General features: G+C 37.2%; 1 protein-coding gene across 1 annotated transcript in view; it reads right to left on the bottom strand.

Annotated features, from left to right (window-relative positions):
- Positions 1-18768, bottom strand: part of BRWD3 (bromodomain and WD repeat domain containing 3) — a 1896258-nt gene that overhangs the window by 408031 nt on the left and 1469459 nt on the right. The gene's annotated exons all lie outside the window — the stretch shown is intronic.

The raw sequence follows: 18768 nt of genomic DNA, 5'->3' as shown, positions 1-18768 counted from the left end.
ATTTTCTTAGTTACACCAATTTGCTCACCCAGTTTTTCTGACCTAGTCTGCAGGGAATTTTTAATGTCTGCCAAATCATTACACTCCCAAAAATATGTTCCCAATTAGACATTTGCAACCTACCTGATGAAAAATCTAAAGATATCTGCTTGGGTTATAAAAATACCTATGCAAGCTTCCAAGCAAGGATCTTAAATCTTTAAGACTTGGTTGTATACTTGGGAGACATACATGCATATATCCTCCCATAGTTTCTTTGTGAAATGCTTATCTAAAACTCTCGTCTCAATCCTTTCTAACCTCCTCTGATAGATTCCTATAGTTATCGTGTAATATTTTACATGCCCTACTAATTATCCCCTTTTAAACAGTTGCTTCTGTTCTACTAGTGCTGGTCTTTCACTTAAGATCCCCTATTCCTTTCTCTTTGCCTATATTCTGATATCAATCCTTGATGGGGAAGGGAATCTCTAGCCTGAAGTCCAAATGAATTCTTGGCCTCTTCCTGTACTATTACTGTTCCCTCTCATTATTTACTCCAATACCTTATCTCCTTTGCCAGTGCTCTCCAATAAATTTCAACCCCCCCCCTCTTGCCTATTCGCTGTACCCCATGTCACAATCATTGCTATCAGTATAATAACCTTTCTCCAGTCCCATGTTAAGTTGGCTCTCAGAATACTTTCTGCTACTTTATGAACATAACATTCTGTATAGTTATTGTTATTCTCCTTAATGATCTGCATCCAAAATTCCAGTCTCTCCTTAGTTACTGAGCTTCTCCCCATTTCACCATCCCTTTTCACTTTGAATTATAGCTTTCTGCTTGAGCTATGTATAGGAGCCTTAACTGTGTAGCTCTGAAATATCCTTTCAAATCACGTAATCCCAAACCACACTGCACCTTTGGAAGGATAAACATACTCCACCTGACTCTTGCCCTTTTCCCCTCCAAGAGAAAATCTTTCAACTTTTTATATGCAGCTTATCCTCTGGTTGATAATATATGCACAAGAGTTTGGCATAATGGTTAAAGTGATTAACGTTCAGACACAAGGTGCATGGTTTTATTCTGACATGGGGTACTTAGGTAGGTTTGCTTTGACAGAGAAACTACATGGAGAAACACCACTTCATTTTAATGAGGGAGGGAGGCATAGTGGTCAAGTTGTTTGCCTTACAGATTCAAGGTGCAGGGCTTGATTCTTACATGGGGTAATTAGCTAGGCTTAAAGTGACCCACAAGGGCAGTTAGTCTAGTACTAATCTATAAACCTATGCCTGGCCTTTGTATAAAGCTAAAGGGACTAAACATTTTCACTACTTGTATCTTCCCATCAATAAAAACAAAGTTTGCAGTTTTTTTAGCTTTTGTATCATCATTTGTTTAGTCTCTTCTCACACATCCTTAACTACTATAACAGAACCCCTTTTAACTCAAAGTACTTAATCTTATGTCCCCATAATTATGGGTATTGCTGAACCAATTCATGTGTGGAGTATATAGTTGATAGCTATTGTCTTTTATTTTCATTAATTTTGTATTCCAAAAAGAAAGCGTCTCAGAATGTTCCACAACACCAAAATGCCCTTTCCAGTTTTATCAGGTACAAAATAATATCAATTGCAAATAAAGCCAACATTTCTTGATTACCATACCAATAAATTATATCACTGAATTTCAATCCCTTACTTTCATTGCCAATGGTTCTAAATATAATGCAAATACAGAGGAAGGAGGACACACCTGCCTGGCTCCTCTGTTCAAACGGAATTAATCAGGGAGGAACCCCCACACACACTAATTTTTGCATCTAATCCTTCATATATTCTCCCAATTAACCTTATTTTGTCAGGGAATGCAAACACTTTCAATGCTCTACTCTCAAAAATCCCAGCTTACACTGTCAAATGCTTTCACTGCACCAAGACCCAGCAACAGTAGTAGTATTTTCATACTTGCATATTATCGCAACCACATTTGTATGCAGGCATAACTCGCAATGTTATCTCAAAACTAGGAGGATTTTTTAACCCAAATTAATTTGTTTTATTAGGATTACTTGCAGTAGTTTTAGAAAATTATTTTATTGCATTTGAAAGGGAATTTTATAAACAAATTAGTGTTATAGCTCTGGGTGCAATTTGTGCACAGAGTTATGCCAACATTATTTTACAAATATGGGAAAGGAAATATGTACTTAATTCTCCTTTTGATCAGTATTGGAGGCTTTATAAAAGATTTTTGGATGATTATATTGTTGGCAAGGCAACGAACAGCTAACAGAATTCATAGCTTATACAGGTAAAACAACTCACTTTCTTAGGTTTACATATAATTTTGGGAGACGCAGGATTGACTATTTGGATGTGAATATACATAAAGTTTATGATGAACAGATAAAGATTTAAGTTGACTATATTTCCTAAAAATACTTTTTCTAACTCATCATGTTACTAGTGTTCATCCATATAAACAAGAGAGAAGTATAGTGAAGGGGCAGCTTATTAGGGCCTCAAGAATGACTTCTGAACAGTCAGATTTTACAGATGAATGTGAATTTATTAAAGGAATGTTTTTAGAAAGAAGTACCCTTTAACCCTTATAGATGAGGTTATTCATGAAGTAAAATTAGCTAGAATAGAAAAATGTTTTCCTATATTACGGAAAGGACGTTACATTAAGTAACGTAAATGAAAATATAGAACACAATAATCAAGCAAGTAAAGAACATAATGGGGCTTTTATTACTACTTTTAACTGGGACACTAGTGGCGTAACAAGAATTATTACTAAATATTGTGATTTATTTAAAGGTTTTTGAGATGTGGCGAATTTGTTTAATGGTCCCATTAATTTTGTTTATAAGAAAGGATTCTACTAAAGGTCCCCTAATTCCTTTCACTGTAAAGCTTAATAATCACTGGTTAATTCTGTAACAAAATATTGAGGGTACTCAATTTAGAAAGACAAAAAAAAATAATTTGTTCTTGTTTATATTTTATATTCTATATAAACCCTACTACTAGAATGCTGTATGCTGACTTTACTAAAGGAATTGTTAATCTATACACAACCTATGTTTCTATGGAACCTATATCTCTGTATGATATTCTTGCACAATTTCTTTATGACATGCTATTGGAGCTTTTCTCTCCTGGCCTCCGCTGAAAATGGATATGTGTCCAGTCGGACTTTCCCAGTTAACAAATATACAATAAAATAAATAAAAAGTATGAACATTAAAGATATTTTGGAGAGAAAAGATTATTGTAGTATAAGGAGTGATAGTAAAAAGGAAAGGACTTTTAGATGTGGAAAATGTAAACAACGTGTATATGTTATAAAAGCGAGTTGCATATACAACTTCAAAATAGAGAATTTAGGCACATGCCTTGCAGTGCTCCTTGTATCAACACAAAAATATTTAAGCCACAAGTCACGAACATTCCAATAAAAACAACTTAAGTACAATAAAACACTTAACTCTATCAGCACATTTTTCATTCCCCCATAGAACTTCATCAGATTAAACACTCAATCCCACCATTCCTTACATATATTGAATATAAACTAATTAACCAATAAAACATCACCATCAATAAAATGATTTGGCTATCATATTATTCTACAAAATATTCACATAACTATATGTGTGAACATATATTTAAACCTATAAAAATTCCTAAAAGCATTTCTCATTCTAGAAATCCTTTTGTAAAATATAAATATAAAACTAAAAACGCATTTCAATGAGATGGAAACTCATTATAATACAATACTTTGCTGACATCTAGTGGTGCATCTACAAACTGCATTCAAAATGTACACTATATTAAATACTTTCTACTATATAAAATGAAAAACCATATGAATCAAAATACCCCAACCAATCATAGTCTAGCAGCTCTTAATTTTAAAACTGGAGCTAGGGAGACATGTTCACTGAGGCCTGGGGCTTTACAGGCTTCTAGAATTAACAGCCAGAAAATGTCGGTAAATTAAATTCTCGTCTCCCATTCTCCTCCTCTGATGTCATATAGCACTTCAGCACAAAAAATATAAATCTAGCCTCTTTACAAATTTTAGTATGCTTAAACAGTGCATTGTTGGAATCCTGCTTACGTACATCATACAAATGTTCGTATAGTCTTCTTTTAAGGGCAGTCTCTGTTTTCCCCACATAAAATGCAGGACACTTTTTACACTCTAAGCAGAACAATTCCTTTACTGTCACAACTCGAAAATTGCTTACCAATTACCTTATCGCTACTTTCCAAGCAGGTCTTCTCTGCATTTTTTATGTGAAGACATTGTGCACATTTGCCACTTTTATAAGTCCCTTTTCTTTTAGTAAACTCTCTACTGGTGAAGGGTTTTTTTCCAATATTTTTTAAGTGCCTCTCTCTTTTTTAGGTGAATAATAATGGCTGTTTGAAAATCGTATCCAGGTCAGAAAATCCTGCAAAAATTTTCCATTTTTTTATATAATGTTCTTAATCAATGGGGCCTCACTATTATAATTCAGAATAAATGCCCCGGTGAAATTATTTTCTTCTTTTCCCTTATATTTTTCCACTAGACTTGCATTCTTGTTTATTCCCTTATCCAAAATGGGGGCAAATCTATCTACTCTCCCTTCCTTTACTTCCTTTATAACCTCTTCTGCCATTTAACCGGGTATCTTCTCTGCAAAAACATATTTTTTAGACAAGCTTATACAAGCCAGGGTATATAGTAACTATGATACTAAAGGGTTAATATATTTAGCAATCTGTGAAAAATATGGGGCTGTTTAAGTAGGCAAAACTGAAAGTGCCCTCAAAAAGAGGATTTATGGGCATTATTATAGTATAATGGTTTCTATTATTAATAATGCTTTATTTAAACATATGTTGGTTTGTAAAGGAGCGGAATTTATATTTTTTGTACTTCAGATTGTACCCTGGAATCCTAGGGGTGGTCTTAGTGAGGAAAAAACTGAATATAAAGAAACATATTGGCAAATTATGTGGCAGGCCAATGAGTTTCCAGGTTTAAGTGATTATATTTCTATAGCCCCTATACTAAAAAAGCGGGCGGCAAGGTTACAAATTGTCAAATCCACTTATATACATGCAACTTTTTTTTAATAGTATTTTTGCATTATTTCTAAGTACATGTTTAAAGCAAGAGTTTAGCCTTTTAGTAATTTTACATTTTTTTTATGGATGTTTAGGGTATTTGAAATTTTTATTGTGTAGATTTTAATGACTAACAGGTATCTACCAAGTGTTTTCCCTTTCACCAAGCAGCTATTTGTGTACAATGATGGACTTTAGACTTCTGTTTTTACTTATATTCAAGTTGCTATTTTACATTGGATCACTACAGGACAGTAACTATTTATTGGTCTTAGATATTAGGTATTTATATTTTAAAAATTCATTTAAAAAAAAGTTCTGTCACCATTGTGCTCTATCTTACCTTTACTTTGTCCAAACTAGCTTTCTTTTATATGTATGTGTGTGTGTGTATATATATATATATATATATATATATATATATATATATATATATATAGATTCACCAGACAATCTCGAAATACTGAAATGTCGAATTTCAGTATTTCGAGACTGAATAATCGAAAACCCACATACCCGAAAATCCAAAACCGCGAATAGCACAATCGCGACCATTCACACACACAAACCAGCACATAAGCAACCACATATACACCAACCTAACTACACTTAAACAAAACACACACAAACACAACATAACACACAAACACACCTACCCTACCTACAAGGAGGGCAAGCCCCGCCACCCCCCCACTTATATATTCTAACTTCGAGGTCGCACTAAACACACAAAAAACACCACTACACACACACACACACACACACACACACACACACACACACACACACACACTAAAATCCCTACCCAATACCCTTACACAACCACCACCACTTACCTGAAACCCCAGATAAATCCACAAACTGCACCACGTCACGAACGCAATACAATGATAGCGGACTTGACATTTCCGCATTCGACATAGTGCAGTTTTGTGTAGCTGCACTTTCCACTATTCAGTCTCGACACACTGAAATTCGACATTTCAGTATGTCGAGATTGTCTAGTGAATATATATATATATATATATATATATATATATATATATATATAAATAAAATAACATGGTTTGATTTCATTCATTGTACAATGTTTATTTTTATTACTATTCTGTTTAAGTCTATTTTTTGTTTTTTTCTGTTACCTTTTTTTTGGGGCTTCCCCCCAGGTCTCTTCTGAAAAGGGGCCACTGGCCCAGTCAGACTAACCCAGAAAACAAATGTAAATAATGAATATAGTATTTGCTGATTTTATTTGATTTCATTCTATTCCTTTGTTTATGAAAATTTTGTTTTTGCAATTTTAATTTTCGATGATGTGTTAATTGTTTTCATGAAAAAATTCTTTAAATAGGGTAGTTGGTTTCAATGTAATAGTTTTCTGAAGTCGTCTCAGGATACTGTGATGAAAAACGCACTGAATTCAGTTAAGTGTTTAGTGTTTTACTTTGCATTTGTTTTTATATTATTAAACTTCGCTTGCAGTTTTTCTGGTCTGGGCAGTCCTTTTTCCTCTGGAGTGCTTCATAACTATATATTCTGGTCAGCACTTCGTGCTCTGTGGCACTCTTTTTCCTTTTTGTGTTTATTGCAAAACTAATTTATCTTGTAGTGAAAAGGGGTGTGTAAACTCCTACATATGGTTTCTGAAACTGGTGGTGGCCAGCATGCGAGTTTAAGTTTTTATAAACCTTTGTGTGTTTGTGTAAAGCATATGTGCAAGGCTCTACTTCATGCAGTGTTCATAGAACATTTTGATCAACAGAAAATGCTGCCTTTGAATTTGACATCACTTGTTAGCCAGGTCTCAAACTGCTGCTGTCCGCCATGTGAATTTCAAGTTATTATAAACCTTTGTGTGTAAACCATATGTCTAGGGCTGTACTTCATGCAGTGTTTGTACAACATTTTGATTAGCATTATATGCTGCCTTTGAATATCACATCGATTGTTAGCCATGTCAACTGGAAGGGTACAAACTAAGACTATCATCAGCCAGAGTATATGATTCAACTCCAACAGTATTTATTGAAAGTCCTCCTTTAAGAAACTCTAAGACAGGTAGGCCAGTACTTCTGTGAAACGTAATAATTAATTTGTATAGTTATTTGTTTGGCTACAGCAAAGTCCTGTCTGCATTAACACAAGTAATTCTTTTACACTTTGCTCGTATGTCACTCGTGATGGGTTCTTTGTTTTGAATGAATTATGCACTTGAACATGTATTCTTACTTTCTTATTGTTTATTTTCTTTTAGAACATGTGTTTTCAGGGGAAACATGAAAGTGGGGTACTTTGTGATGACATTACAAATTATGTCTCCTTACAAATCTGATTGCGATAATATGCAAGTACCATATTTTCTTACATCGTGGTTCCCTCTGGATCACCATTATTCTATTAATGCTATCAAATGTTTGCCTCCCCTCCACAAAATCACACTGATCCATATCTATTAATTTTGGCATCACCTTTGCTATTTTTTTTGCCATTATAGACAAACGCTTTATAATCATGGTTTAGAATTGAAATGGGCTTGTAGGAAGGTGGATCTAATGGGTCTTTACAATCTTTAGGTATTGCAGACACCACAACTATCTTCCAGGGTGATGGTGCTTCTCCACCTTTTAAAATACTGTTAAACAAAACCTTCCAGATCTTTATTACTTTCTTCCCCTCCTAGCTTCCAAACTTCCACAGGAATATCATCTATTCCTGGAGACTTTCCTGCAGATTGGTTATACACTATTTTTTTTATCTCATCTCCTCGGTTATACACTAATTTTGTATCTCATCTCCTCGTATCCTGTTAGTAATTGAACCTCATCCACCTCTAACCTTGGCATATTTAATTCTTCCATAAATACGTCCATTTGTACTTTTTCTTGACTTCCACATTTCTCTGGCTTTATACATATTTTCGTAACATTTCCAAAATGTTTCTAATATCTGTAGAGAATCTCTAATACTTTAACCTACACCAGTCTCTCTCTAAATTACTTCTTAACCATCTCTCTTTTTCTTTTATTTCTCCCCTGTTTTTAAAATCCACTTTCATTTTATCCTTCTCCCTAGCTATATTTTCTAAAATCTCCATATTCCCTAATAATTCCTAAATCTCCACTATCCATTCCTTACATTCCTGTCTGTTTAACTGACAGGTGGGGAAGTGCCAGTATGCCATTTTTAGTTATTATTGGCAAGTGATCTGAAACAGTTATTGATGTATATCAAAAATTTCAATTAAATGCATATGTTCTTGCGAAATATAATTTCTGGCTAGAGTAACACAGTTTTTGTACCTTGGAGAATAATATACAATTTCTCTCCAATATCCTTATACTGAACTCTTCTATATCAAATATTTTTCTTCCAAAAACCTACCTGCCAAACACATCCTCACTGTTGTAAATCAAATTCCATTCCCCACCTGTAAGTAATATTCCCTGCTGAAAAAAAAAGATTTCTCCCAGAAATATCTTAAGTTCCACTGTAGCAGCTTTAGGTGAATATAAATAAATGCCAGTGTAATCATCTTCCCTTGCCAGTAGCACTTTACTACTGTAAATCTACCATTATCCTTTTTCTCTCCTCTCTTCAGTACTCCCCTTTTCCTTTGCCCCAAACACTTTGCTGAATAACTATTCTGAAATCCTTTCTTTATCAAATTCACATGCTCAATTCTTTCCAAGTTAGTTTAGTTATTTGTACTCTGCATTTTGTATACAGTTTACTACTCTTTCCCTTTTTGTATAAACCTGTGAGACCATTCACATTAAAAGATAACATTGAAAATGTTGCCATTATAAGTTATTATTCTCACTTATGATTAACAGTTTTTTGTTTTGTTTCAGCTTTTGTGTTACATTAACATACGGTTTGGCAGGTTGATCATTTATACAGTTGTTTGTCATATCCACTTGATCTTATGTCACATCTTACAAGGCTTTGCTTTATGAAAACCATCAAACAAAAACACAGACCCTCAGAACACCTCCATAACCTATTAAAAACACACAAAACTATGAACATCTTCAAATAATGAAGTTTAACCCCCACCCCACAACTGTTCCAGATTGACAGCTACACTCAAGCTTGAACTGACCTATAATGAAGGTTATCTATGCCAAGACGCATGGTATAGTGTGTGCTTCTTCTAATACTTAGTGCTGTGTCTGTTTTTGTTTCACATTTTACTCCTTTCCCAAATGTAGAAAACAACTTGAATGCTTTCAGAAAACATCTTTTAGCCATTGAGATATAACATTCTGTTTTTATTGGCATATCAACTTGTCTCCATAGAAACGTGAGAACCAGATACATAGTTGCCTTCAGCTACAAACCTCCTGTTGCACTGTGAACATTTATTTGCTAAAGGAAAATGTTCCACTACACTCAGTATTCTTTGATTTAATTGTTTCCACTTAAAACTTGTTAGATCAAGCCAAGAGCCTGTATCTAGTCACTCCCCTATGAAAAAAGTAAGAAAAAGCACATCAGTTTTACTCGCATCATGCTCTTTTGTCCAGGCTTTCTTCTCTTTTTACATTGCAGTGCCTATATTTCTTAAAATTGAAAGAAAAAAAAAGAAAGAAAATGGAAAAGAGCACCTGGCTACTTTAGTATCCCTGCTACACACAAAAATAACTGAAAAAGTGTTATCACATGCAGTGTGTTATGTTTTATAAAACTACAGCCAACAAAAACTGTTTTATTTGCAATTACCCCTTTCCTTCCTCTTCCCCTCTCCTTGATGCTTTTCCAAACATTAATGACATGAAATACGGCATATGCTTTGGAGTTCCATACAAGTTTAACAAAGTAAAAAAAAAAAAAAAAGTGCAGTATTTCCAGGTTTTCTTGTTCCACCATATTTCACAAATGTGACCGATGCTTTGTAATCCCACATTTTTTCATTAATTTTTTAGTTGTGCCTTTCTTCCTGTTGATCTCCATCTTCCATCTCCAATCTATGGTTCATTTCCAGCATAAACCTGTTTCTTCTAGTCAACTCCTGTGCTTTTTTCTGTCTCGCAAAAATTTCCTTTGGAATACTGGAAAAGGTTTCACTGGCACAGTCTATGAGATTTATTATCAGAAGAATAAGCAGCAGACTCCCTTTCTGACAGCTCACATTTTGCTGGAAAAATTTTTGTATTTCCTCCTTAGCATGTTCTGCATCTAAAAATGATTTTGACCCTCCAAGAAAAAAATATTCTGAAGACAGCTGGATAAAGCAGCTTGAATCTCACATCTGTTTCTTAACATTCCATGACTGCCGGAATAAATTTAGTCCTCTTCTGCCTGATGTAATCATTTTCCACAAACACTCTACCATCTCTAACTTTTAGCACTTTGTCCTTCTGCCACAGTTTTGTCAGAATCAACTTTTACTGCTGGGTAGGATTTCATCTTTACTATTACAGGTCTTAGCTCCTTTCTCATGGCCAGGTTTAGAGCATATACACAATCTGCCATATCAAATAACTCCTGCTGTGGAATACCAGTCCAGTTGCTTGTTTTTGTTTCCAAAAAAAAATAATACAATCTGTTCCTCCTAGTTTATCTGGTACAGCAAAAAATCTCAGGTTTTCCTCTTACATGCCCTCTACTTCTACCATTTTTTGAAACTTGGTGGGGGGGGGGTCCCATACTCAGTCAGCCTTTTCTTCATTTTAACCTCTGATTTTTGCAGTTTTATCATTTCATCTGAATATTTAAAGTTTATTCCATTTAGGGGGCATGGCCAAGATGCTAGACTGCTAGCAGCACAGAATTTTAGCTCTGCCTACAATATATTACTCTGACAGGAAATTCTAGTTAATTTTTGAAGAAAACTACTCAAATATATATATATATATATGAGAAGATACATAATTGTAAGACTTTTATTATTTTTCAAAAATTAGTACTGAAATAGAACATTTTATTTTTTTTCCTGCCAAGATGTTTTTCTACAAAGGATTCAAATATGAGTAACTTGAAGAATTCACATCAGGAGAGTATGGTGAAAAAAGGAGTTACAAACTATAACAACAAATATCCAAGAACTTTCTCTCAAAAAGGATAAACTGGAAAATAAAATTGACCATGTAAAACAGGATGGTAGTAAGCAGCTGGACCTTCTAAATGAGATAATCAAAAACATTCAGAACAAATATCTTCTATTGAAGAAACTGTGATATGGAAGGCAGATTGGCCAAGTGTGACAGCCACAATTATTTTCTTCTGAAACAGAATAAAAAAACTACTAGAAAAAGTGATGACCTAGAGAGTAGGTCAAGGAGAAATAATATCAGAATTTATGGAGTAGCTGAAAAAGAAGAAGGCAATAATATGATACAATTTCTTAACAAATGGTTACCTACAGCATTAAATATGCCTGAATGTCTTTCACTTGGAATTGAAAGAGCTCACAGGTCTTTATTAAAACCAACTTCAACTACCAGATCCTGTAACCCTAGATCCATCATTGTCAGATTTTTGTCTTCCCAAGATAAAGACTTGGTAATGAAATCTGCATGGACAAATTCTCCTATTAAAATAAATGAAAAAAGCATTTGTTTTGACAATTATTATACCTCTTCTGTCATCTCTAGAAGAAAAGAATGTGTTCCCTTAATAAAGCCTCTCAAAAAGTACATCAAGGCTCAAATACTTTTCCCTGCCAGGATAAAATTATTTCTACCAGATGGTGAGATCATCTTTAGCTCACTACCAGAAGCCATGGATTTGATTCAAAAGAAAAAATATTAACTTATATAGAAGATATGGATTGGTCTACACAAAGTCTGAAGAGACATGCAACAAAAAATCAATGGACTGTCAAAGCAGCAGCAAATAAAAAAATTAAAGGACAAAGAAATAGGATATTGTTAAATGTAAAATACTTTTACTACAAACTTCATTACCTAGTTTATTGTTGAGAAACTTCAACATGATAAAGGTAAAAATGTTATTTTTTTTCTTTTAATGTGTGTACTATTTGATTGTTCAATTAATTTTCTAATAAATTCACTTTCTTGTTGTTGGGGTACAAAGCTAATTAGTGACATCATTGTTATACGATATCTTAAGAAAATTATATTCTTGTGTGTGAATGGTGGGGTAATGCTATGGTACACACTAAACACATAATTCCAATGACAGTAACAAAGCAACTACAATGCAGAAAAACAAGAATGTGATGTAAATAATTGGTTCAACCAACAACTGGACAAGAATAAAGCAAAAGCAAAAACAAAAAAGAGGACGAACCAAGACACAGCAGGCAGCAGATAAAAAAGAAGTCCGTTTAATGGTAAGCACTTTCGCAGCACATCAAGCTGTTTCAGCAGACACACACAAGAAATGCAATGCCTTACTTTTAAACTAAAAACAACCAATAAAATCATTTGTTCAATTACATGGAGTAATAAATGCAATCCTTGTTTAAAGACGTATACAAATGCATATCTATAATCAGTTTAAAAATGGTCATCAAGTTAGTAAACATTTAGAAACAAACACATTTCACATAAATGTGAATGATTTAAAAAATAGTAAAAATATAATAAAAACAGTAGTCATCTGGGCAGTCCCTAGCCTGTAAAAAGTACAGTTTTGTACCTACCATAAATGTAGATGTTCGAAGATCCACATTGCTGCAGTCCTAACACTCGGGTAGTCCGCTGTCCCAGTCGGCCCGAATACCAAAGTATAAGGCTGACGTCGGTCAAGGCGCATTAGTCTGACGTCAGGACGTCAGGGTACAAATGCGCATGACCGACGTCATATCCTCAGTCTTTTCTTGCCCCAGATGTCAGAAGACCCTAAAAAGATAAGGCCAAAACCAAAAAATACCAAACACTCCTGTACCAAATATATGTACAATATATACAAATTTACAAAAGTACAACCCCACCCACACAACCACCCCTAAACACAGAGGGGAAGGAGGGAGGGTAAATTGGACTGCAGCAATGTGGATCTTCGAACATCTACATTTATGGTAGGTACAAAACTGTACTATGTTCTTCATCTCACATTGCTGCAGTCCTAACACTTGGGTAGAATCCCAAAGCAGAGGTAAGGGAGGCTGGCAAATCATGAAGAAGCAGGAGCTGTCAACATGCCCTGCAAAATAGCCGTGGCAAAACCAGCCCTAGATTTAGAGTAGAGAGGAAGGTGGTAATGCTTAGAGAAAGTATGTACTGAACTCCAAGTAGCTGCCTTCAAAATATCCTTAGTTGCCACCCCCCTTAGAAATGCTGTTGAAGTGGCAGTAGCCCTAGTGGAATGAGGCCTAATCCCAGCTGGAATCTCCTTGCCATGATGGGAATAACAGAATGCAATGCAAAACCCAATCCACTTAGAAATAGTTTGTTTTGACACAGGCTTGCCCTGAGAACTCAAAGCAAAAGAAACAAACAACTGCTGAGACTGCCTAAAATCCTTAGTCCTGCTTAAATAATAACGCAACTGCCTGTGTACATCTAAAGTGTGCAAAATCTTTTCCCCCTTATTTTGGGGATCTTCATAAAAAGTAGGCAAATGAATAGTTTGGTTTAAAGCCACACTAGAAACCACCTTAGGCATAAAGGAAGGATTAGTACGTAATGATACCCTATCCTTATGGAAAATCAAAAAGGCTCAACCGCCATAAGGGCCTGCAATTCAGAAACCCTTCTTGCAGAAGTAATGGCCAACAAAAAAGCAGTCTTCCATGACAAGTATTTCAATTCAGCAGTAGCCGCAGGCTCAAAAGGTTGTAGAGTAAGTTTCTCCAACACAAAATTGAGGTCCCAAGCAGGAGTAGGAGCTCTACGTGGGGGTCTTATATTCTTTGCCCCTCTAAGAAATTGCTTGAACAAAGGATGAGAAAACAATGGTGGGTCACAATCATAGTGAGCTGAAATTGCTGCAGCATGAATCTTAATGGAAGAGAAAGACAAACCTTTGCCCAATAACTCAGTAAGATATTGAAGAGCCACACTCAAATTAGGCTCAGAAACATCCAAATCCTTTGCTGCACTCCAAAATAAAAATCTCTTCCATTTTCCTGCGTACACTTTCCTTGTACTAGGTCTTCTGGCTTCCATAATCACATTCAAAACTTGTTGAGGAAGTTGAGACCTGCTGTGGTTCAAAACAGAATATGCCAAGCTGTTAGATGAAGAGAGTGAAGCTTGACATTGAGTAGATGACCGTCCCTCTGAGACAATAGGTGTGGAATCAAAGGTAAAGGCCATGGAGGCTTCCTTACCAGACTCCTCAGTAATGGGTACCAGTGTTGCCGAGGCCAATCTGGAGCTATTAAAATCATCCTTGGCTTGTCTTGTCTGACCTTTAGGAGTACCTTTGGGAGGAGAGGCAGAGGTGGAAAGGCATACACATGAAGATTTTTCCAACTGAAAGAAAGAGCATCCACTTTCCAAGCTGTGTGATGAAACCTTTTAGGTGCAAAACTTTGGCAGCTGGTGGTTTAGTGGAGAAGCGAACAGATCTATGTCTGGAGTTCCCCATGACACTGTCAATTTTGAAATACATGAAGATCCAGTTTCCACTCGTGGGGATCCATGATTTGCCTGCTTAACACATCTGCTAAGGAGTTCTGTGCTCCGGCAGAAACCTTGCCTGAAGATTTAGTTGCAAGCTGAGCGCAGTCTCCCACAAAATCATTGCTTGCCTGCATAGAGGATAAGAATGTGTTCCCCTTGTTTGTTGATGTACCACATGACAGTTGTGTTGTCTGTTAGAATCAACACCTGCCCTGGAAGAAGTAACTCCTTGAAAGCCATTAATGCAAACTGGACTGCTAACATCTCCTTCATGTTGATATGTAGATGCTGTAGTCTGGCAGGCCACTTGTCTTGTATCCACTTTCCATTCAGATGAGCTCCCCAAGCTATGTCTGAGGCATCTGTCGTTAGAATCTGACTCGCCTCTGGCCGGGTCACAGAGAGTCCCTTGTTTAGGTGACATTCCTGAGCCCACCACAAAAATTCCTTTTGAATGCAAGGTATTATTTGAATGACAGTGTCCAAATCCTGGCAGTGCTGTGTCCATACATTTTGAGATACCATTGCAGCTTCCTCATATGCAGTTTGGCATTGGGAAGCACCAGAATACAAGATGCCATGAACCCTAAGGCTTGAAGGACTGTCCTTGCAGTCAGCCCGGACTGAAGAGATAGTTGATGGAAGTAAAGGGAAAGATTCTTTTGTTTGTCCGGGGTTAAAAGGCCATCTGGGTTGCTGTATTCAGTCTCACACCCAGAAAGCACATGTCTTGAGAGGGTACTAGACTGGACTTTATTTCGTTCACAGAATACCCCAGGCATCTTAGCACTGCTATCACATATTCCAAATGCTGAAGAAGCTCGTCCTTTTCTTGAGCCAGAATCAGGCAGTCGTCCAAGTAAGGATAGATTTGTATTCCTTTTAGCCTGAAGTAAGCTATCACTGGAGCCAGAACTTTTGTGAATACTCTGGGCAGTAGATAAGCCAAAGGGCAATGCAGAGAACTGATAATGGGAATTCCCAGCTCGAAAACGCAGATACTTCCTGCAACTGAGTCTGATAGGCACATGAAGGTAAGCCTCCTTGAGATCTAAAGTTACCATCCAGTGATCCTTGCCCAGCAGAGGTAAAAGCTGTTGTAACGTCAACATTTTGAACTTGGGAATGTCCAGATAAGTGTTGAGGATAGATAAATCCAAAATTGGTCTCCACGTGTTCCCCTTTTTTGGTACTAGGAACAGGCGAGAATAAAATCCTAGGCCCCTTTCTGGCACAGGAACCGGCTGAATGGCCCCTATTTGGAGTAACAGAGAAATTTGCTTGTGAGCCTCTTTTCTTTGTAGAGGAGGAATGTCTGGCATGCCTTTGAAAGGAGGCAAGGTATGGAAATAAAACCTGTAACCATGGTGAACGATATCCAATACCCATCTGTCTTGGGTAATTAAACTCCAATTTTCTTTGAAAAGTGCCAGCCTTCCTCCCAAAGGTGCTGCCAGACGAGAAGGCTCTGGCAGCTGAAAAGGCAGGTCATTGGGTCTGTTTACGAAAGGACTGACCCCTGCCCTCACCAGAAGACTGAGCAGGTGAACTCCCTGTTCTAGGCCTAAAAGAACTTTGAGCTCTGCCCCTACCACGTCTAGACCTACCCCTAGACTGGGAATCATAAGAAGGATATGTCCACCCCTTAGTAGGCCAATTTCTACTAAACTTCGGAGGCTGAACCTGCAAAAAATCTTTAACAGTCTGCATAGACTTAGCCTTGTCCTCCATTTTCTTTAAAACTGCTTCCACAGGCGAACCAAACAACACATCAGATTGTAAAGGAGCATCTAAAATCCTTGTCCTTACATGCTCAGCTAAATTCTGGTCCCTCAGCCAGGCGTGCCTGCGAAGAACAGAACCAGTGGCTGCCACCCTCGAAGAGGCCTGTACAGCATCAAAACCACATTGCAAGGAATGCTTACCCACCTGTTCAGAAACATGAACTAAATCCTGTAACTCTTTACACTCAATACCTTCCGCCAGAGCATCTACCTTAGACTTCAATTGTGAAAGGAGATAATTTTGGTATTTTAACATGTGAAACTGGCAATTCAAAGCCCTCATGGCTAAAGTGGAAGAAGTATACACCTTCTTTCCCCATCTATCCAAAGCCCTTGCCTCTTTATCAGGAGGAACAGGATTTTTAACAACAGAAGCCTTAACACCTTTAGGGCCCTGAGAAACAGTTTCTGGGTCTGCCCTAGGACTCTTAAAAGATACTTATGAGCTTCAGGCACCCTATAATACCTATCCGGTTTAACTGGGGCAGGAGGCAAAGAATCAGGGTTTAGGGAAGCCTCTGCAAAAACATCTTCTACCACATCCAGAACAGGAGGTATAGCTAAAGGCCTATGCTGGGGTAGAAACAAAAATTCCCTAAGCCTTTTCCTAGAATCAGAGAAATCTTGACCTTCCCATTTAAAATGCTCCCTCATGGAATGAAGAGTCTCTGAAAAAGAAAAATCCTCAGGAGGAGAAGCCGAAGGAGTAGAATCATCTACATCAGAATCAGAATAAGGAGGATACTCCTGCAAGTCTTCAGCCGAAGACTCAGAAGCCTCCGAACACTGCTCAAAACTTTCAAGCTCAGGTTCCACCCTAGGCCTCTTATCAGGAGGGGGCATAGAACCTCTAATCATAGTAATCAAATCTTCTGCCATTTTAAGCATATGTTTCTTAGGCAGAGACCCTGAAGTACTAGGGGAGACCCCCACTGAAGTTAACCCTGGCCTGCCTCTCGAAGAAGCCTTGGAAACAGAAGGGGAGGGCCTAACCACCTTAGGAAGGGAGGGGAGAACAGCTACCTGAGAAGCCCCTTCAGCCTGGCCTACCTCCTGAGAGGAAACATCTTGTAACAGTAAAGTCTCTCCCTGAGAATCCAAAGGAACTTCTGGCAGAACCTCCGGCTCCACCGAGCCCTCTAAAGAACCGACGTCCGGGACAGACGGTTCTTCCAACCTAGGCTTTGCTGCTTTGTCTTTGCGCTTTTTAGACGAAGCGGGCGTCGGAGCATCCGACGGCATTTTATAATTACAACGCTTCCCAAAAACTAACCTGGCACAATCTAATCTTCTCTTTATAGTGCGTTTGTTAAATCTAGCACAAGAGCGACAGCCAACAACGTCGTGCTCAGGCCCTAAGCAAGGTATACACAAAGTATGGTAATCCCTATGAGGTATCTGTTTCCCACAAGAAATACAGTTATTCACTTTTTCTGACATCCGGTTAAATACTGAGGCAAGAAAAAAACAAAATATTCCCCAACGGGGTACTTAGCCAACTTTGATTCGGTCTGAAACTCCGACTTCAGAAAATTTCAGAACGCCAACCTGCACTCGCAATACTGCTTCTGCATCGGACCATGCGGCAAAAAAGACTGAGGATATGACGTCGGTCATGCGCATTTGTACCCTGATGTCCGACTAATGCGCCTTGACCGACGTCAGCCTTATACTTTGGTATTCAGGCCGACTGGGACAGCAGCAATGTGAGATGAAGAACATCTGGCTTTATAGAAACTTTATTATTAATGCCTCTGCCCATGCTAGCTCTCATCCTTATAATCCAATGTAACTCTGCTGTCTGTTTTATTTCTGATGTCTCCCCCTCTTTCATTCTTGAGAATTACTTCCATCACCATGAACTTAAATGCATGTATATGATCATGCGTAGCTACATGTTTGGCTAAGGCATTGGATTCAGCACCCCTGGATATATCATGCAGATGTTCTCTCATGCGTTCTTTTAACATACGATTTGTTTTCACTATGTAGAATGACTAGCTTCGATTACAATAAGCCAGACAGCCAAGGTCAGTTGTATTGCAGTTCGCTGTTAACTTAAATTTCCATACTTTTCACCAGTGTCTGGGTGAGTAAACTTACTACTGGTGTCTAAATATCCACAGTAATTACATTTTTTTTACATGGAAAAGTACCCCTCCTGCCACTATCAGTCCTATTTATAAAAGCATCCCTCGGCCCACACACTAGTTTTTTCAAAGATTTCTTATTCTTGTAAGTATGGCTAGGTCTATCTCTTACCATATCCCTCACTGTCATCTGTACATTATATATTCCAGTATTTCACAATAATGCCCTGCAGT

This window comes from Protopterus annectens, chromosome 15.part0, assembly GCF_019279795.1.
Source record: "Protopterus annectens isolate FY-2018-M chromosome 15.part0, PAN1.0, whole genome shotgun sequence".
In the NCBI taxonomy this organism is placed as follows: domain Eukaryota; kingdom Metazoa; phylum Chordata; order Ceratodontiformes; family Protopteridae; genus Protopterus; species Protopterus annectens.
Note: the sequence above shows the minus strand (reverse complement) of the source record. Positions and strands in the feature narration are given on the sequence as shown.